Source organism: Hemicordylus capensis, chromosome 4, assembly GCF_027244095.1.
Source record: "Hemicordylus capensis ecotype Gifberg chromosome 4, rHemCap1.1.pri, whole genome shotgun sequence".
NCBI classification, from domain to species: domain Eukaryota; kingdom Metazoa; phylum Chordata; class Lepidosauria; order Squamata; family Cordylidae; genus Hemicordylus; species Hemicordylus capensis.
The window spans coordinates 110,416,471-110,438,729 of record NC_069660.1 but is presented as its reverse complement, the minus strand read 5'-3'; the positions used below and the strand labels follow the sequence as shown (position 1 = coordinate 110,438,729).

The 22,259-nt window shown below is 41.9% G+C and overlaps 1 protein-coding gene across 1 annotated transcript in view; it reads left to right on the top strand.

Moving 5' to 3' along the window:
- Positions 1 to 22,259, top strand: part of CRYZ (crystallin zeta) — a 67,813-nt gene that overhangs the window by 979 nt on the left and 44,575 nt on the right. The window contains exon 2 of the mRNA XM_053246359.1: positions 142 to 259. The gene's annotated coding sequence lies outside the window, so the exon portion shown is untranslated. The remainder of the gene's footprint in view (positions 1 to 141; positions 260 to 22,259) is intronic.

Genomic DNA, 22,259 nt, shown 5'->3' with positions numbered 1-22,259 from the left:
AGTTTGCTTCTTCTCCTGCCTCTCCGTGAGAGTTCCATGTGAGAATTTGGCGGCTCTCACAAGTTTTCCCTTTCATCCACGCATGGACTGTCTTAGTGAAATAAATATATAGAAGATGACTAATTCAACCGCTTCTATTAGGGATGTGCACATGTGTGTCGGTGCCGATCGGGGCTTCAGGAAGGAATGCTGCAGCCCTACGTGTCTCTTTCAAAATCAAGCTCCGGTGGATGGAAAGTGGTAGGGAGTGGGCGAACAGGTAAGGAGCTCTTTACCTGTTTTTTTAAAGGCACCCCACCACTGCCTGTCAAGCCGGCTCAAATGCCAGCATTCGAACAGGTTCAGCACTCCAGAAAGGGAGGGCCGAACCTGTTCGTACACATCCATACTCCATAGTCCTTATGCCAGTTTATGTTTGTTGTTGTTGGTTATTTTGTGTGTTACCTTTGGTGGGGGAGGGGTGAGTGGTAATAGTATTGAAAGGAGAGATCCTCAGCCTAAGTTCTTTGGACAGGTTTGTGATTTATATGGCTTAATTTTCAAATCTGATAAAAGATTCTCTCAAGTAAATGTTGTGTAGAACTGCAGCCAATTCTATACAGCTTATTCCAAGTGAATGAGCTCATTGGGGCTTATTCCCAAGTAACTGCTGTGTGCATAGGATTGCAGCCCAAGGACATATCCCAGGCTTGCTTAATAAATAAACAAATATGCATGTCCATATGTGTGAGAAGAGAAGAAACTAGTGGGCTCTGTGTGTGGCCAAATGCATTGTGGTATTTTCAAGCAGGGTGAAACATGTGTAAGCAAATGCTACCTGCAAATAGGCACTCAAGATTCAAAACCCTCCCTCCCCCACTAAGTTCATCTTAGCCTAGTCCTTCATGGGGTGAAGAGGAGAGGATTGAAATTGCAAGGAGGAGGAGAAATGGAGGCGATGCTGATGGAGCTACTGAGGGGAAGGAGAGGCATGGGGACTTGAGAGAGAGACAGACAGAGAGAGAGAAGGCATTGCTACTTTCCACAATCACACTCACCATGAACCTCTCAAGGCAGGCGTACATTAGTCACAGCCAACCCATGGGTGAACTTAGCACTAAACTAGCACTCAATAGCCAGTTGCCAAGTACTGGTGTGACTTATGGACATTTTGGTTGAGACAAGTACACAGCTTTACAGATGAAGAAAACATATTAGAGCATATTAGAGTGGATTCATGGTGTCTCATTGAAAATCTCATTTGCTATCATAGAATCCACACTCAATACCTCAGAAACAAGAGAACCCTGTACCCCATGGGTTAGAAACCCATGGGGGTGGTTGGCACACTATGTGCACTACACCACCACTCGCTCTGGGCCACCCCAGCACCCCCCAAGTGCAATTATGGGGCTGCTGAAAGCTCCATTATAACTTATTATGAGGAAAAACCTTAAAGATGCGTAAACTTCAACAATTAACCAAAAATCAGCCCTCTGCCCAAATCCTTTGAAAAAATTCAGGTAGCTTCCTTGCCCCTACCTGGCACTACCACCAACCCCACACTGCTCTAGGCCACCCCTTTGCCCCCGACGTGAAGCTATACATTTGCTGACACCTCCATGCTTCTTTATGGAGAAAAACCTTAAAGACGCGTAAACTTCAAAAATCACTTAAAAACCACCCCTTTGCCCAATTCCTTTCAAGTAATTCTGATAGCTTCCTTGCCCACCCTAGGAACTACCACCCACCACACTCCACTCTACGACACCCCTTTCCCCCCGACGTGAAGCTATACATTTGCTGCAATCCTAATTATTCTCTATGAGGAATTCAAAAATACTTTAACAATTCACCAATAATCAGAGGAGTGTCCAATTGCCTTGGGATTTTTTGGGTGGTAGGCACCCCTGTCTGTCTACCACCCACCCTGCCTTTGTGCCCCTAGGTGCTCCACAATAGGGGATATGGACTGGTTAGGGTCCCATTATACTCTATGAGAAAAATAATTAAAATATTTCAAATATTCATAAAAAATCATAGGGGTGTCTGATTGCTTCAGGGTTTGCATGGTTGTTGGCACCCATGGGTGCTCCACAATAAGGAATAATGGCCTGGTTCGAGTCCCATTATATCCTATGAGAAATAAATAAAAATAATTTTCAAAAATTCATAAATATCGTACGAGTGTCCGATTACTTTGGGGTTTGGGTGACAGGTCCCCGTGGGTGCCAGCTACCATCCTACCAATTTTTGGGTGTCTGAACCAATCTGAACCAGTCCGAACTGGTCCGAATCAAACCACCCCCGGTTTGGTTCGAATTCGAACCTGCAGCCCGAACCTGATGACTGTGTTCAGTTCAGATCCGAACCGCCGAACTGCCCCGGTTCAGATTCGAACCGGTTCAGATTCGAACCGGTTCACACATCCCTACTCCACACCCCTCCTCTCTCATCCTTGTCCTCGCACAAGAAAACCTCCACTTTTGGTTTGAACTAAACCACAATTCTGTGATGTATAGACTCAAAGGACAGTAGTTTAATGAAACCCTAGTTGTGTAAAACAAGAAGGATCATCCTGAGGTTTCAGATCCTGGTTTGTTTCCTAAATGTGGGTTGAATAAAACACAGCTTCCTGAGAATGGAATGGTGGCTTGGTTCAAACTGAATCTGGAACCATTTACTCTCCTTTCTTGTGTAGGGAGCTAATCAGCCCAGGGGCCTCCAAGGCTCATTCCCTCATGGTAAGCCATGGTTTCCTATTACACCTGAAATGTTCCTTCTTTTACATGAATCATCTGGCAGTTAAAAGAACATTGCTTTTTGAAATGAGCAAATCCCCAAAGTACAGCTCACCATAATACCTGTTCCTTATTTTGGAACATATTTTAGAATGCATTATTATTGCTTTACTGGATTGTTTGATGACTAGCCTGTGTAATCGTAATCATTTGTAATGTTTTTATTTATTTATTTTATAAAAAACCTGTCTGTTACACCTTTCTGTCCCATAACGACTAGCCATGTGTGGATCATAACCAAAGTTTAATCACAATTACAAATAACTTTACATTAAATTAAAACGAGGATCTACAGCAGAACAAGATAACATCTAACTAGAGGACAAGCTCTCGTTTTCCTTAGGCATGTCTAAACAGAAACATCTTTATCAGAAATCTAAATGTTAGCAGAATGGGGCCCAAATGAGCCTCCTGGGCGAAGCAATTCCAGAGTCTCAGCACCACAGCCAGGAAGGCCCTCTTCCACACACACCCCCATCGCACATTTATCAGGAACATGCTGAAGGCTTCATAAGAAATATTTCCAAAGGGAACTGTTTTGAATGCTCATTAATAACACCCCTGCTAATTGAGCAAAAAGGCACCTTTCAAAGTAGTTTTTCTTATGTTTAGCGGGGGAGAACAACTTGCCTTATCCCACCCCAGCACAGTATCCCTCCAGTGGCTGTTGCTGGTGACTACCTTTTATTTATTTTTACACTGTGAGCCCTTGAGGAACAGGGAACTATTTTTTATTGTTTTTCTGTGTGAACCACTTTGAGAACTTTTCTTGAAAAGCAGTATAGAAATATTCGTAGTAGGAGTATCCACCCTTATTTTGGAACATATTTCAGAATGCAGTATTATTACTAATGTTTCATGCCATATTGAGATTAGATGTTATTTTACCACCACTTACACTACTATACACAATTTTGATAGCAAGTCTCTTAATTTTATAGCAAATCGTTTAATTTTAGGGTCTCAGAAAGGCTTATTTCAAATTGCTTGGCATTCAGAGCCCCAGATTGTAAATCCATTTCCCACAAAATTTGAAATAAGTTATTGCCAGCTACTTTAAAGCAATGAGAATACACAAAGTATCGGCATTTTGAGACCACAGCTGCAATTTGTATCCTTTTTCATTTCAGAAGAGGTTTTCATGTCCTCGCACTTTTGCTAGCTGTAGTAAGAACAGACAGTAGAGCCTAAAGGACTCTACAGGTATAAAGGTGTATGGATTTTTGTCATAAAATTGTTAAGATTCTGTTACCTCCCTAGAAAAAATATTAGAAAGTGTATTTTAAATTAAAAGTCTTCGTTCAGACAAACCAGTAAGAAACCTTTATAAAGAGGTGCTCGAAAAACATGCTTGCACAGAAGTAAATTTATACCTGTTAATACTGTTAAGTAGAAGATGGTTTTGAATGTATATGAGCAATCTGGACCATGCTATATAGTCGCAGAGCCATCCACATTATCAAACTGGCCTTAGAAGAATTGCAACTGGAGTTAATCCTGTCTGTGGATTGAAGCCATCTGTGTTGCTGTTTAAGCCATGGTAAAGCAGTTCTCTAAATGCTGCAGCATGTATAGAGATCGTGACTGACTGATTAAGTACCGGCAAGTCAGTGTCGACCCTTAGCGACCACATAGATAGATTCTCTCCAGGATGTTGTGATTCTGGAGGTTGAGAGGTTGTTGTGATTCTCTCCAGAGATGGTAGCTACTGCAAAACTTCCAGAAGTGGATTGAGTGTACCAAACTAGAAGACTATTTGCCACAACCAAGCCAAAGACCAAGCCATCAGAACGAGTCACTTTAATCCACTTATTGACTTGCCAAATAGTGTGCAGATAAGCCGGCTTTTATCAACGGACTAATCCCCCACTTGCAATCTAGCACCAGATTCCCTGAATTCACAAATCCCTACATAGCTTTCAGGATCCCCTTCCCCTTCCTTATCAGTGCAATCCAAAGCCAGCGATATGGTATGCAAATGCAGGCATGAATTCTTTTTTAAAAAAAAATCATTCTCAGCAATGCAAATCCAGTGACGCAATATCAGCTAATTTTGGGGGCTGGGGGAAATTTCTGTCTCTCTCTCATATATATCTATAACATGTAGTGTACACACACTCTCTCTCTTTCTCTCTCTGATGGAGGCTAAAAGGTGGCAGCTGTGCCAAAGTAGTGGACCCCAAATCGCTGAGCAGAAATGAGCGGAGAAAGCTTTGATTGCTTCTAGAACAGTAGTGAGTAGTGTCTCTCAACTACAAATCAAGCAAGCTACGAGGGGGAAAAAAGACCCAATCAAGGCAATAATGGCCTCCACTTCACAATCAGACAAGTGCTCCTACTTTAGAAATCCTACCATTTATGGCTGATTGCTAAGCCTGGCCTCATTTCTAATCTAAAGGGCGAGTAATAATTTGAGAAAGGAATTATAACAACTTCCCAACAATTTGGTAAATTGTTATTATTTAGAGCGGGGGGGGCTAAGAGGAAGAGGTTGTTGTGAAGCTATAGCTGTTTGTAAATTATTTCCCACCCACCCCCCAAAAGAAGCCTAGTGTACTGCTGTATCCTCCACATAGATTCTTAGGAGTTCCATCCTAGAAGGAAAAGTAAGATACCATTGAAATACAGAGAGAGAGAGAGACTGAGAGAGAGAGAGAGAGAGAGAATCCATTGACTATCTCAAGCTTGCAGCAAGTTGACTATCATGAATTTTGCTTTCATAATTATGCAAGAATCCAAATGAGCTGTTTCATCTGGAAATGGGGTTGGAGAGGAACATGCTGTCCAGGTAGTCATAGACAATGCCGCCAACATTTTATACCACTGAAATATTGTTTTTAATAATGTTATTTCAGCATTGTAGTTTCTGCAACAAGCAAAAACTGATTAAATTGCACATTAGGAATAGATTTGGCGAAATAGTTTTAATCCAAGATATATTTTCTTACTGGCTATTACATCCTGATGTCCACACTGTTGACAACCTCTGCATAACTCTGGATATGGGCAATTCTTGTGAAATTGTTTTCCAAATAATAGCAGATTTATCTGAGTTACATAGTTTTGTTGTTTGTTCTTGTCGTGTAGTGTTAAATAAATAGGATATTAATCATGGGCAGCTGGAGGGGAAGCAGGCAGAGGCAGTTGCCTCCCTGGATTGATCCAGTCCCATTTAATTCATAGGGACTGAAACCAGTAATTGGATATAGGAATGCAGGCTTTGTTCTCCCTCTGGAAAAAGTCCCACAAATGCACATGCATTATGTTGTTAACTCTCCATTGAAATCAGTGGAGCTTGCAAGTGCTTAACTTTGGCTAGATCATATGTATAAGCTGTAATATTTAATGTCATTACTTCTTTTACAATCTGATCAGAAGCAAAATATTTGGATTTTTTAATGCCTAAATCCTAAACACACTTACTGGGAGCCTCAACTTACATCCAAGAATTACATTCAAGGGAGTGCGTTTAAAATCATAGTGAAATACAGAGACAAATCTATGAGTAGCCCAGCTTTGCAAGTTGGACAACTCTTTACTGTGTAAGTTGAACTGTTCCTGCAATTTTATATTGGTTTTCCAGAACTTCATTCAAAATTTTGGATACCAATGAGGTCCAATTAATCAGTGTTCATTTTGATCAAAGATTAAATACAGAGTTTAAAACAAACCATAACATAAAAATATTTCAACCAATTGGATCATGACTGTGTCACTTGTCATGTTTTCCCTGCTGCTACACAGAATTTAGTTACCCTGCAGGATGGTTTGACTTGTATCAGAGAGCAATAGCTTAGTATATAGAACCCCTCCAGTCTGTCCGGGTGCCTCTGCAGTTGGATACCAATTCATTTTACTGATATTATGGCTGGGATGGATTTGTATATGTTTTATGTTTCAGTTTTCTTTGTCAATTGCATATACTGTATTCTGAAGTCTCAGTCTCCCTCTCAGTCTTTTATTATGTCACCTGTGACAGCTACCTCTAAAAGTAATACAGCTTTCTGGTCTTATGTTTCATCATGTCATTACTGTGTTTCTAAAAAATTACCACAATGTTCAAGAACCTTCTAGTTATGAAGTGTTTGGGGCTGGCACATCTGCAGGAAAACATCCTTCCCAGTTTGAAACTTTAATCTGTAAGTGGAAGTATTGCTAATAAAAAACCAAACAGGAGTATGAGAACCCTTTTCTAAGGTCCAGCCATCAACTGTGGCTGACTGTTTGCAATCCTCTTTCTATGTCTGAATGCAGAACTGGCACAATGTGTATCAGATATGCATCCAAATCTGTGAAATAATGCCTGGCAGCTAAGGAGGCTGTTCTCACATGCAGTGCAGCCTAACCTGAGCTAGGGACACCCAGCCTGAGTTAGGCTACACGTGAGAACCACTGGGATAGGGTATGATCCCAGTGGGCCAGGTGCCACTTAGCCTGGTGGGCCAGCACCGCCTAGCCCAGCTGTTAAGCCCGGCTGTTAACAGGGCTTAAGAGACTGAACGCCACTTACGGTACCTGCTCATGTGTGAGTATGGGCGGCTTCCAGCCCAGCCCCACACAAAGATGGACACCTAGACCACTCATCTCTTGGGAGAATCCCCCAATGCAGTGCACGTGTCACATTCTGCATTGTGGGCTTCATGGAGGCCTGGAAAACGAATCCTGGCCTCAGCTCAATCCTCCCTGTTCCATACTGGGCAGAGCAGGGCTGATCATGTGGGAGCTCAGAGGCCCCAATGTCTGCCTCATTTGAGGGAAAATGAGTGCATAGTTTAAACATTTGTGTTTAATCAAGGTTATAGGTAATTCTCATGAATGGCTAGCTTATTTTGAATGTAATTTGCATTTTAGTATTCTTAAAATATATATTTACACTTTGAAAAATGTAGCACCCATAAAAACTAATATTTGCTTCAGTTTATTACTCTAACAAATATTTTACAAAAAAATGACCAGTTTTTCTGAAGACATAATGAGGAGATTATGGCTTGTGAATTTGCTGAAAACTCTGTACTGTGTAGCAAAAGTGGGATGGTTTTAAAGCACAGGCTGCAATTTAAATATGCACAAAGAACTGAATGTTTTTTTAAAACGTAGTACAGGCCCAAATCATGAGCCCAGTAAAAATGTTGCATGAGAAAAAGCACAAGTCTTGACAAAGACTATGTGCCATTTGAAAGGTTTCTGTGGTACAGGGGGCATGCCTTTACCCAGAAATTATAATGTGATTATACTTGATAATACATTAACAAGTGTCACTTTATCAGGTGCAAACTAGAATGTAACACTTCAGAGATTAACACATTTATAATAACAAAAGTAGGATGCATGACTATTTTAACAGAAGAGAATATATTTTAGCTAAAATATGTAATTAAATGCCAGGGAGTACGGTGTGTGGGTGTGTGAGGGAAATAAAAACCTAATATAGTTAATCACAGTAAAGAACTGATGTGAAACCATTTAACCGACAGACAAATGTTGATTTTTGCCAGCAGCTTAAATAGTATATATTTAAGTTAGTCCAATATATTTATAAATGTTCATAAACAAAAACTTTCTATAACGCAATGGGATCAATTTACAGCCATATTAATAGAAAATTGTCAGTCAAGACCCAGGAAAATGGTTTTCCCAGTACAGCTGTATTCTAGGAAATTTGTATTATCTGAATGTTTAGTATTTCACAGCAGGAGTGTAAGCTTAAATGACCCCTAGTGTCAGAACGCAGCATGCTTAAGACAATTACAAGAGCTGATTTTCCCCCTTCAAGTATAGTGTGGTGTGTGTGTGTGTGTGTGGCGGGGGAGAATGAGAGAGAGAATCTAAACTACATGAACAGTTTGATCTAAAAATAAGATGCCAACTGCTTGCAAGATACAATTACATAACTAAAAGTAAAACAGAAAAAAATCCTGGAAAATACATTTTATGAAGAAAAGCTGACTATTCAATTTGATATTATTTCATAAATGTATATAATATGAGTATTCTAACAGAATATGAAGTGAGAGTATATAATCAAGAGTTGCTCTACCAAACTGCAGAAGTCAGAAGCTAGAAGTTTTGAATCTGTCCTTCTAACATAGCTGTCATTCTAACCAGCATAATTCTGGTGCAACCATACTAAACAAAAAAGCCACCTGTGCATTTAAATTCATGAGAAAAACATGCATTATTCTATTTTCTAATTTTAGAAACTGGTATTAAAGGTTGTGGGATATTTTTGTAAATCTGTTTGGCATACTATTCCACACACATTAAATTTTCTATGGAAACTGATTTCTTACATTAAATATTTAATGAGATATGATACAATTTCTTAAATCTGTAATTTTATTATTAGCAAATATTTTAACCTAGTTAGCCCACTAATCATAATACAGTAAAATAAATCCCAATTGTTTTTCAGAACACTGGTTGATACGGAAACCATGTTATAGATTAACAAAAGTACTCACTGGTCATAAGACTGGAGCTTTGCAAGTATTATACAGATGGAGAAGATGAAACTCTTAAGGTCCTTTAAATGGTTAAGAATCTTAGGAGGGAAAATAATTCCTAAAAGATTATAGAGCTGACTATAAAAACTGGAATGTTTCTTTCCCAGAGAAACTACATGTTCCTATCCAGTGAGTAAGTCTACAGATATAAAACATTGTATAAATATGGAAATTAACAGAAAATCTTTAGAGTCAAATTAAGGGTAGGCTTTGGGGGTAATTGGAACTGGTTAGGGTTTAAATCACATTCTGTACTGGTGAACTTCTCCCAGTTATCATACCAATAACCACCAATCAAGAAGTGAGAAAATCCCAGGGTTGTCATTTCAGATTTTAGTACTGGGAAGAGGGGTGTAAAGATGATGGCTGACACCCATATGAATAACACACATGTGGTTTGCGGCATTCCAGACAAAAGTAGCACAGGTGCTCATGTGGAGAGGATTTTTACCAATCTCCCCTTCCTTCAGGAGCACTCTGTGCCACCTGAGAATATGTTCCTGAGGGCTATGCAGCCTTCTGGAAAATATTGTTGTGTGGCACAAAAGCCACCTACAGAGTGAAGGAGAGATTGGCAAAAATTGCTTCCCCATGCGAATACGCACGCTGCTTCAGCCTGTTATACAGCATCTGCATGCATTTGTTTACTGCATTCGTTTACTGTACTCTTTTTACATTTTAAAAAATTGTTTTAGTAAAATTAAGATACAAATGGCAAGATAAAAGGAAGAAACATTTGAAGAAGACACATAAAGATCATAGTGGATTGCCAAAATAAGTAAGAAAAAGTATTTAAAGCAACCCGCCCACCACACCACTTTTTGGTTATATGATTGTGAGTGAAACCAAATACACTGTTGAGCTTTACACAAGCTTTATAATTTGGAAACAGGTGTTTTGTTTTTAAACCATTGATAGGCCAACCAAGCACAGATACAATTAAATGACGAAGAGTCATATACCAGGTCTTTTCTGGTTTCTACATATAGCCGATAATTGTTCCATCTACGGGTAAACCACTTAGTGTGATGGTACATGGTGTCTGGTTTCAACATCGAGAAAATCTTGTCCATCAGCATGACAGATCATACTCTATGAAACCAAGTTTTAATTGAAATGTGCCCCTAGGCATGGGAGGAGCCAAGTGGTGGCCAGTGTTCTGCTGCCGCTGCAGCCCCCAAGCCCTGCCCCCTGTGCCTGACGTATGATTCAGGGCACATTTAGCTACACCCCCTGCATCATACGTCAGGTACAGGGTGTGTGACTTTGCTCCCAAATGGGGCCGCAAGGACCCGTTCAGGAGTGAGATCGGCCAGTGCTGCATTTGCAGCACGGCCAAAGTAACTCTCCCTGACTTTTAAAGGCAGGGAGAGCCGCTCTGGCCACACTGCAAATGCAGTTCTGGCCAATCTAACAGCCCTATTCTAGCAGCCCTGTATGGGAGCGAAATCAGCCAGCACTGCGTTTGCAGTGTGGCCAGGAGCGGCTCTCCCTGATTTTAAAGGTGAATGCAGTGCTGGCCGATTTCACTTGCAAACAAGGGATACACCTCTGATGCCCCTGACTGGCGGCAGCCCGGGCTCTTTGAACCCATTCACCCAATGGTGGCTCCGCCGCTGTGTGCTCCTTTGTTTTCCAGTTTGCTGGAATTTCGCAGATATTGATAAAAGGCGAAACAGTTCTTTCTGTGAAGAGGAACATTTAGAACATAAGAACAGCCCTGCTCAGGGTCTGCCCTGGTTGCTTATGAATGGGAGACTTGATGTGTGAGTACTGCAAGATATTCCCCTCAGGGGATGAAGCCGCTCTGGGAAGAGCAGAAGGTTTCAAGTTCCCTCCCTGGCTTCTCCAAGATAGGGCTGAGAGAGATTCCTGCCTGCAACCTTGGAGAAGCCTCTGCCAGTCTGTGAAGACAAAACTGAGCTAGATAGACCAATGGTCTGACTCAGTATATGGCAGTTTCCTATGTTCCTAAGTTTCCTAAGGTCCATCTAGGCCAGCATCCTGTTTCACACAGTGGACCATCAGATGCCTTTGGGGAGCCCACAGGCAAGAGGTATGTGTATGCCCTCTCTCCTGCTCTTGCTCCCCTGCAACTAGTATTTAGAGGCATCCTGCCTCTGAGGCTGGAGGTGGTCTGTAGTCACCAGACTAGTAGCCATTGATAGACCTGTCCTCCATGAATTTGTCTAAGCCACTTTTAAAGCCATCTAAGTTGGTGGCCATCACCACATCCCATGGCAAAGAATTCCATAGATTAATTATGCGCTGTGTGAAAATGTACTTCCTCTTGTCAGTCCTAAATTTCCCGACCTTCAGTACCATGGGATGACCCTGGTTCCAGTGTTGTGAGAGAGGGAGGAAAATTAATCTCTGCTCACCCTCTCCACTCCATGCATAATTTTATATACCTTGATCATGTCTCCCCTTAGTTGTCACTTTTCCAAGGTAAAGAGCCACACATGCTGTAGCCTTGCCTTATAAGGAAAGTGCTCCAGGTCCCTGACCATCTTGGTTGCCCTCTTCTGCACCTTTCCCAGTTCTACAATATCCTTATTAAGATACAGTGACCAAAGCTGTACACAGTACTCCAGATGTGACTGCACCATAGATTTGTATAAGAGTATTATAATATTAGCATTTTTATTTTCAATCCCCTTCTTAATGAGTCCTATCATAGAATTCACCTTTTCCACAACTGCTGCGCACTGAGTTGACACTTTCAATGAGCTATCCAAAGATCTCTCTCCTGGTCAGTCACAAACAGCTCAGATCTCACCAGAATATATGTGAAGTTGGGATTTTTTGCCCAACTTTACACTTGCTTTCATTGAACCGCATTTCCCATTTTGTCGCCCTCTCCCCCAGTTTGGAGAGATCTTTTTGCAGCTCCTCACAATCTGTTGTGTATTTTGCTGCCCAAATTTGGCCACTTCAGTGGTCACCCCAACTTGTAGATCATTTACAAACAAGTTAAAGAGCACTGGTCCTAGTACTGATCCCTGGGGGACCCCACTTCCTACTTCCCTGCATTGTGAAAACTGTCCATTTATTCCTAACCTCGGTTTTTTGTCCTTCAACCAGTTACTGATCCACACATGAACCTGTCCCCTTATCCAATGACTGCTAAGTTTACTCAAGAGCTTTTTGTGGACAAGATCCTGGGCAGTGTGCAGGCAACATCGTGTGCTCTTGATCCTTGCCCTTCATGGCTAATAAAAGCTGCCAGGGAGGGTACACGTAGATGGTTGGAGGTGATTATTAATGCCTCATTAAGGGAGGGCAGGATGCCATCATGCCTCAAGGAGGCAGTAGTAAGACCATTATTTAAAAAGCCCTCCCTTGATCCCTCCAACATGGACAACTATAGACCGGTCTCTAACCTGCCCTTTTTGGGCAAGGTGATAGAGCGTGTGGTGGCGTCCCAGCTGCAGAAGGTCTTGGATGATACGGATTATCTGGACCCTTTTCAATCTGGCTTCCACCCTGGATATGGGACTGAGACTGCCTTGGTCACTCTAATGAATGACCTACTCCAGGAACTAGACAGCGGGAGTGCGTCCCTGTTGGTTCTGCTGGACCTCTTGGTGGCTTTCGATATCATCGACCATGGTATCCTTCTGGGCCGCCTCTCGAGTATGGGAATCAGAGGTACTGTGTTGCAGTGGTTCTGGTCCTTTCTTGGGGGGAGGGTCCAGAAGGTCGTGCCGGGGGTCTACTGCTTGGCTCAGTGGCCATTGGCCTGTGGGGTCCTTCAGGGTTTGGTCTTGTCCCCCATGCTGTTTAACATCTACATGAAACCGCTGGGAGAGGTCATCCAGGGACTTGGACTGAGTTGTCAGCAATATGCAGATAACACACAGCTCTATCTCTCCTTGGCAGCTGATCCTAGGGAGGCGGTGGATGTCCTGAATCGGGGGCTGGAGGCCGTTATGGGTTGGATGTGGGCTAATAAACTGAAATTGAATCTAGACAAGATGGAGGTGCTGTTGGTTAGTAGGAGAGCCAATCGGGATGAGGAGATTTTCCCGGTTCTGGATGGGGTTGCACTCCCTTGAAAGAGCAGGTGTGCAGCTTGGGGGGTATTGCTGGACCCAGCTCTGCTTTTGGAAGCTCAGGTGGAAGCAGTGGCCAAGGGTGCCTTTGCACGGCTTCGGCTAGTACGCCAGCTGCGTCCCTTTCTCAAGAAGGCAGATCTGGCTACAGTTACCCATGCCTTAGTCACGTCATGGCTGGATTACTATAACGCACTCTACGTGGGGCTGCCCTTGAAGAATATTCAGAAACTGCAGCTAGTACAAAACGTGGCAGCTAGGGTTTTATCTGGAGCTGCCCGGTGGGAGCACATCACACCCATTCTGAAAGAATTGCACTGGCTGCCAGTTTGTTTCCAGGTCCAATTCAAAGTGCTGTTTTTGACCTTTAAAGCCCTTAACGGTTTGGGCCCAGGATACCTGAGCTACCGCCTGCTGTCAAGGATTGTTGCCCGCTTGATGAGGTCATCTGAGGGGTCTCTGCTCTGGGTGCCGACAATGAGGGAGGCTAGGTTGTCGTGTACTCGGGACAGGGCCTTCTGTTGTTGCCCCCAGACCATGGAATGCTCTCCCGGTGGGTATCCACTCCTCAGTCTCCATCACAGTTTTTAGAAAGCATGTCAAGTTGTGGCTTTTAACCCAGGCTTTTATATTATTGTCTCCAATGCTGCTTCTTGTATTTTGTACTGTTTTTATGCTAGTGTTTTATTTTTTATTTTATTTTTTAAAAAATCAGATTTGTTTATATATTTTTAGCTTAATATTTTAATGTGTCTTTTTTATAATCTTGTTTTTAAATTTTATTGTGAGCAGCCTTAGGATTTTCTTAATGAAAGGCAGGGTATAAATTTAACAATAAATAAATAAATAAAATAAAAACTCTGTCAGAAGCTTTTTGGAAGTCCAAGTATACTATTTCAACTTGATCACCTTTATCCACATGCTGTTGACTCTAAAGAACTCCAAAAGATTAGTAAGGCAAGACTGGTCATTGCAGAAGCCATGCTGGTTCTCCTTCAGCAAAGCCTGTTCTATCTGTTTAACAATTTTGTCCTTAAGTATGCTTTCGATCAATTTACCCAGCACCAAAGTTAAGCTGACTGACCTGCAATTTCCTGGATCTCCCTCGGATCCCTTTTTGAAAATTGGTGTTACATTGGCTACTTCCCAGTCCTCTAGTACAGAGCCTGATTGTAGGGACAAGTTACATTTTTTGCTAGGTCAGCAATTTCACATTTGAGTTATTTCAGAACTGTGGGGTGGATGCCATCTTGCCCTGGCGATTTATTATTTTTTAGCTTTTCAAGACAGAACATCTTCCCTTGTCACCTCAAATTGGCCCAGTTCTTCAACCACTAGAGCTGAAAATCTCAATTGTGGAGAGAGTACATGATCAGTATCCTCCGCCGTGAAGACAGATGCAAAGAACTCATTCAGCTTCTCTGCAATCTCCTTATCCTCCATAATAATCCCTTTCACACCCTCATCATCTAAGGGGCCAACCGCCTCCCAGGCAGATTTTCTAAAGTAAAGTGTGCTGTCAAGTAGATTTCAACTCCTGGCATCCACAGAGCCTTGTGGTTTTATTTGGTAGAATACAGGAAGGGTTTACCATTTCCTCCTCCCACACAGTATGAGATTATGCCTCTCAGCATCTTCCTATATTGCTGCTGCCCGATAAAGTACCAGTGGGGATTCAAACCCGCAACCTTCTGCTTGTTAGACAAGCATTGCCCCACTGTGCTACTTAGGTGATCTGACTTCTGATATATCTAAACAATTTGTTGTTATTCCCCTTGACACTTCTAGCTATATGCTTCTCAAATACTCTTTTTGTATCCCTTATCTTCTCCTTGCATTTCCATTGCCAGAGTTTATGTTACTTTCTGTTCTCTTCATTCAGGAAGGACTTCCATTTTCTCAAGGAAGTCTTCTTCCCTTTTATAGCTTCCCTGACTCTACTTGTTAGCCATGCTGGCATTCTCCTGAAGTTAGTCAAACCTTTCCTTTTTCTTGGTATACTTTAGGGATATGCACGGAACTGGGAGAGGGACATTCAAAGGTGGATGGTTGTATTTAAGGGCGGGGGAGGGTGCACTTACTCCTCCCTCCATTTCTCCCAACCAACACTCGGTTTTTTGAAAGTCCATCGGGGTGGCAGCATACCTCCCTTTTGCCCCATTACCCTCTAGACTGGAAGGACCCGATGTGATTGTGTGCATCAAGCGCGTGTGCGGATGCAGCAGTCACATTGCGTACATGCACCCAACGAGCACAAACACGTTGGGTAATTCCGGTCTAAGGGGCAATGGGGCCACAGGGAAGTATGCTGCTGCTCCGATGGACTTTCAAAAAACCGACCGGTGGGGGGAGGGGGAAGGGGAGGGAAGGGTAAATGCACCCACCCCTGCCCTTAAAGACAAACCACCCCCACCTTCGAACTGGCGGAACCACTGGTTGTTCAAACTGGTTCAGAGGCCCATAAAGGGCCTCCGAACCGGTTCTGTGCACATCCCAAGTATACATTCCAACTGAGATTCTAGTATTGTGATTTTAAATAAGCTCTATACTTTCTGGAGTGATTTGACCCTGCGGACTTTCCCTTTCAACTTCCTTTTTACCAGTCCCCTCATTTTTGAGAAGTTTCCTATTCTGAAGTTCAATGCATCTGTGTTGGACTTCCTTGAAAATTCTCCAATTGCATATATGCTCAATTGGATCACACTATGGTCACTATCCCCCAGTGGCTCCATAACTCTGACATCTCACACCAGGTATTGGGTACCACTCAGGATTAAGTCCAAGGTCACCATCTCTCTGGTTAGTTCCATGACTAACTGTTCTAAGACATAGTCATTTAGCATGTCTAGAAATTTGGCCTCTCTTTCATTACCTGAATGTGAATTCACCCAGTCTCTGTTTGGGTAGTTGAAGTCACCCATTATTACTGCCCTGTCTCTCTTGGATGCCTCTCAGGGGTGTAGCTATAATTGATCATATGGGTTCAAAGAACCAGGGCCCCCCAGTTCCTGAGGACCCCCAGCTCCACCTCTCCATATTTTATTCATTATCTCCCTCACTCCAAGGGGCCACCGGGGAGAAGCGTGAACACAAGCCCCTTCTCCCCTGATGCCACTCATATTTGCTTCTCCAAATCCAGGTCACTCTCAGCATTTTGATCTGGAGGGTGATAGCATGTCCGTAGTGACACATTTCCTTCCAGTCCTCGTAATGTTACCCATAACGATTCTGTGGAGGACTCCAGTCCACCTAGGTTTTCTAGCTTGTTGGAATCTGATATACAGTGCGACTCTTCCCCTCCCTGTCCCTTTTGGAGAGTTTATGTCCATTGGTTCTCACCATTCCACCAGGTTTCTGTTATACCCACTATATTTATGTTTAGTTGTAGAGACAAGTCTAGAAAGTAATATACGCGGTTAAAGTCAAAGCAAGCATCTAATATTTTTTGAGTGTAACTATGTACCCTGATCCAAAATTTGTATACAAATGGGCAAGTCCACCACTGGTGATAGAACCTTTTCTATTGCATTTCCCCCAACATTTTGAGGATCGATCTGAGTTGGATGCTGCTAGCATATTTGGGGCACGGTGCCAGTGAGTGAGTTTTACTGCACTCTTTGATAGTCTGGGTGTCAGTCACTGTTCTCAGAGATTAAACTGGGATCTGTATCTGGATTAAAGCAGCAATGTTTTAAAGAAATGCTGTTGTAGCTTCTTTATATTCCATACGTATATATTTCATAATACTCATTCACAGTATTCATCTGTTGACAGAGTTGTGCACCAAAGCAGTTCTACTCCGACATAACATTACAGAAATGCAGTTGTGTAATGGGACATCAATTTTTTCCTATGGGCATCCCATTCTGCAACTGCATTTGTGCAACATTACACTGGAGTGGGGCTGCCCTGGTGTACAACTCCTTAAATTGAGTTTACACTGATGCAGCAGCACAGATGGGTTTCTCACCACCTGCATTGCATTGCTCAGTATGTGAGTGACTCTCTCTCTCTCTCTCTCTATACACACACACACACACACACACACACACACACACACACACACACACACACACACACTCTTACGGTGCTCACACATGTACTGTAGTCTCCCATTCAATAGCAATCCAGGGCACACTCCTTAGCAGTTAGCAAAGGGGACAATTCATGCTTGACCAGCTCTCCTCACTTCACATGTCTAAGCATCACCTTTTTATTTATGAAATGAAGAAATGTATGACTTTGACATGTTCACATAGTACATGGCATGTACTATTGCTAGACTGGCTATTAAAATTTGTCTGCACGGAGGTTTCCACTGGTTTCCACTCACATTAGGTAGGCCACTTCACTGAGTTGACACAGCGAGGCTGTTATCACAACCAGCCTAACTCTGACTGGGCTGCACCAGGCAGGGTTAGGCTGGTTGTAAGAAGCAGTGGGATCCTTGCAATGAGTGTGCTGCACATTGCATTGAGGGATGCCTGGAGGCTGAAACAAACAAGTTCCGGCCCCAGATCCCTCCACTCTGCTCTGTGCTTGACGCAGTTGCACAGAGCAGGGCTGCCCGTGTGGGCGCACTGGAAGCACGCCAAAGAGGATCTGCTTGGTCGTTTGGGGGGAAGGTAAGGTGAAGACAGCCTTCCCCGCACTGCGCTTCCCTGCCCAGGGAAATTGTGTGAATCGCCTCATTGAGTGTCTAATACGAAAACATTCTAATAGCCTAGATTAGCATATGGTACAATGAAGTTGCCTGGAAATATGTGCCCATGGGGAAACATCACCCATGGTGTGATATATGGGAGGAGGAATGCCCTACCTAAAATGTGAGTGAAAACTGGCGAAAATCTCAGTGTAGACAAACCAGTAGCCAATCTAGCCCAGTATTGTTAAAAGCTCTCTAGTAGGGGCCTTTGCTGCTCCTGCTAATTCTTCAAGCTGGAATACTTGGGACCTCCTCCTGAACCTGGGACCTTTTGGCTGACATCCAGACTAGCACTGCGCAGTTGCAGTGATCACAGATGCAATCACAAGATGATTGTGTAGCTGAGTAGATGCTCAAAGTTGTGCAGTCTTTCGCAGTCTCAGCCTGCTTCTGCAACTGTTGTGATTGTGCAGCAGGGATAGCAGATAGCTTTGCATCATTCTCTGCAAATATGCATGGACTGAGGAAGAGGTTTCACAGCAGGAGGCTCATTACAGGTTGTGCAAATGCACCCAGTTGAACTGATGCCACACTAAACTAGAACAGAAGCTCTTGACTTGGAACTAGCTTGCACATCCTTGCATTAGTGCAACATGTTTGCACTAGTGCTGCATTAGTCTATGTACAAAGCATGTTCACTTTCATTTCCAGTTGAGACAACTTGCTCTTAAAACCATACACATAATACACTCCCACTCAAACCTTTCTGCTGCATATTATAAACTAGGGATGTACAGAGCTTCCTTGAGAAGGTTCACTAATCAAAACTCTTTGGGCTTCTTTTTCCCCTCTTGGCTGTAAAGAATCTCCAAGAAAAGGATCTTGGTTTTTTCTTGAAAAGAATCTCCAAATTTGCTTTGAATTACCAAGCCACACTTCCTCTTTCCATTACCCCACTGAAACATCTGTGCACGAATGATTATAGAACTACTCTTAAGTATCAGTGCACGCGTTTCCAAGAAATTTTAATTGTAAACCGCCCAGAAATGCAATTTTATTGGGGTGGAATTAAAATGTTAAATAAGTAAATGAAATTGCATTTTATACTGTGGTTTTAGTAGTGCATCATAATATTTACTTGACAGTCAGATCCTCAAAGTGCTTCACCAGAAGAATTCACCAGAGAAACTACTTCAGCCCTGTTGCCCTTCAGGGAATTTTATGAGTTCCTGGGTTAAAAGCTTGGTTAGGACTATCTGCCAGTAACATATAACTTATGAAGTTCCCAGTTGTTTAGTCCTTGGGATTCTTATTAAACTGTCAGGGCTGTAGAGTTTTATATTTCGAAATTACCCCTGCTGTCTTGTCTGATTAAGTGAACATCTACTTCCATGTCAGCAGAAGTATCAGTTTTCAGGAAAAAGATTATTTTCATGAGAAAATTGATAGAAATAAAAAATGTATAATGTAATTATAAAATATAAAATGCTAAATGAAATATTAGAAGTAGCACATAACAACTCTGTATTCCTGTCCCACCCATAATTAAGGTAGGTAAACAGCATTTACAATGAAAGTAAGCATATAATTTTATTTTGTGTGTGTTGGGATCTACTTAGCTTTGTTTTGCTACAGAAACAAGAGAAAAATACTGAGCAATGCATAATTTGTTCTCCCACCAGAGTTGAAAAATCAAGATTCCTAGAGGTTTTGGTTTCTTATGTAAAATGATCTGGGGCTCTGGGGGAATTTTTAAACCAATGAAAAGGAGAAATCAGATACAAAGTCACTAGAGTACCCCCCCCCCTTCTTTATTGCAATCTAAACTGCTTTTTGCTTGCTACATCAGAATTTTCATTAACTGGAACCAACAATTTATGATGATGTTTTGGGAACCATAAGGTAAATAAATCAAATTGCATTTTTTTTAAAAAAATAAAAAAGATAGTTATTAGATGTGAAAATGGCCTTACAATATATAGCTGCAAATTGTCAGGTATGCAGAGATGCCATTGCACATCAGGAGGGTGAAGAACAGAAGATATTTCTGTAGTTTTGGGTGTCAGCATTCAACAAAATCCACAATTCCAGTTACAGATATATGAAAAAGCTGTGAAAAAGTAAATGTCTGTGCTTTTTATTTTCTACTGATTTAATTAATACCCCACGAGACTAACTACTATAGCCAAGTATGGTTCTGTGGTGTGCCTCAGGCTAGGATCCTGTGCACACTTTCCTCAAAGTAAACTCATTGAGCTTCAGAGGAACTTACTTCTAAGCAACCATGCATAGGGTTGCCTTTCTAGTCCTCTGTCCGGAGAAGAATTTGCCAGGCACCAACATTATTAGCATTTAGCTGCCTGGTTAAAGTTTTGCCTCCATGCTTCCACTCTCCAATAATCCAGTGGTAATTTGAGCTATTAGGTTTGTTGTTGTGATGCTGGCTCTTGCTGAATGGTCTTCATTTAACAGTAGATTATTCATGATATTTCATTACAATTATTTTTAATGTTTTATTTTGTTAGCTCCCTTGGAGACATTCTGGCTGAAAGCTGGCATAAAAATGTTTTAAATACATGAGTATGTTTAACATAGGCATGTCTTTGAAGCAAATATATACATGTTTTTGTTGTACAGACTTAGTAGAGAGACATATTTAATTTATAACAATAACCATTCAGGGCAGTGCCATGTATTATGGAAGGATAGTGTTAGCACCAGAGTTCTCCACAGCAAATGTGACAAATACAAAAGTAATATAGGTGTCCTCACACATGTAGGAAACTGGGTCCATCACATTTGACATGGATACTGCAGAAAACCTAGTGGGAATTGTGCATGGTAGGTTGCCTAAGTGTGTAAAATGTCAGAACTGACCACAGGCGCTGGTGAATCTGGTGAATTCACCACCAGATTCATGTGGTCTGAAATGCTTCCCCTCCCTAAGTGGTACCCCTGTTTACATAAGAAAAATCACATATAAGAGAAGGGTTAATACCAGGTACTTGAGGACTTGTTTAAAATATCAGCATTACTTTGTTTTCAACAGTGGAATTACCAACACAAATCTTGAAAAACTAGTCATTTTGAACAGAAGATTAGAAATATGATACCAGTAATAGCCTTTTAATGTTTTTATGAAAGCTCTCAAGTCATAGACACACACAGAGCTCGATGCTGGGTGAGGATAACTATTCTGAAGTCTATGACAACAGATGGGAAGGAACTGACTGATGTTTTGGAATTTGAGCAAACACAGCTGTAGGTATTTTAGTACTAACGAAAGCTATTATTTGTTACACATGCTGAAGATGCACAGGTTACAAGATTGATTTAACTTGATTCCAATACTTTTCCATACCTGATTGTGACTGAAAATTGATGTTATAGTATGTTTTGGTTAAAAGTTCTAGAAAAGAGATAGCTCGTTGGTTCTCATGCACATATGTGCTAACTGGTGCCAAAATAAGATTTGATTTGATTTTTTAAAAAAACATTGAACTAACCTTCATGCATTGCTTGTATTTCTTGTATATTGGTCTGTGACCGTAATAAAGTTCTGTTCTGTTAACCTTCACTTAAAAACTGTCAAATTGGGGTATAGGCAATGGTCATAAAATTTTATGCAAAATAAACTTTAAGCAAAATAAACTTCAGGAAGCTTAGTAATATAACCAAAACGTCATGCTTCGGTGGAGACCCTTTTGCTTGCTTTGCTTTGCTTGTTCCAGTGGGAACCCTAGTCTTGTTGTTCTCCCGCAGAACCATCTCAGAGGAGACACAGTAGCTTGGCCTTTGCATGTGGGTGCATCCCTTGCTTTCTCCCCTTCCATTGCTGCTGCTGCGAGGCTGGTGACTGAGGCAATAACAGATTTAGTGGTCCTTGGAAGCGTATAGCGTGGGCCCCTGTCTGTTCTTCCTCCCAACAAACTTTGTCTTGCTCTTTCCCCCTTTCTACTGTTTGGTGCTCTGCTCTTAAGGCTACAGCCTAAGGCATAGTGGTCCCTGGACGCACATCTTTGGTCTGTGTACATAGTGTGAGATCCCCTTTCTATCAAAGTAACTAAGAGCTTCAGCAGTAGTGCCAGCTGCCTCCAAAACTGAAATCATAACAAAACATTTTTAAAAGCCCATATCAAATGCATAAACCCCATAAATCGGCACCTCTAATGTACAAATGTAAACTTGAGAAGTTTCTTTCACAGTGGAAAAAAAGTCACAAATGTTTTAGAGCATTGTAACATTTCATATGTGACTCTGTGGTTGCACATGAGCA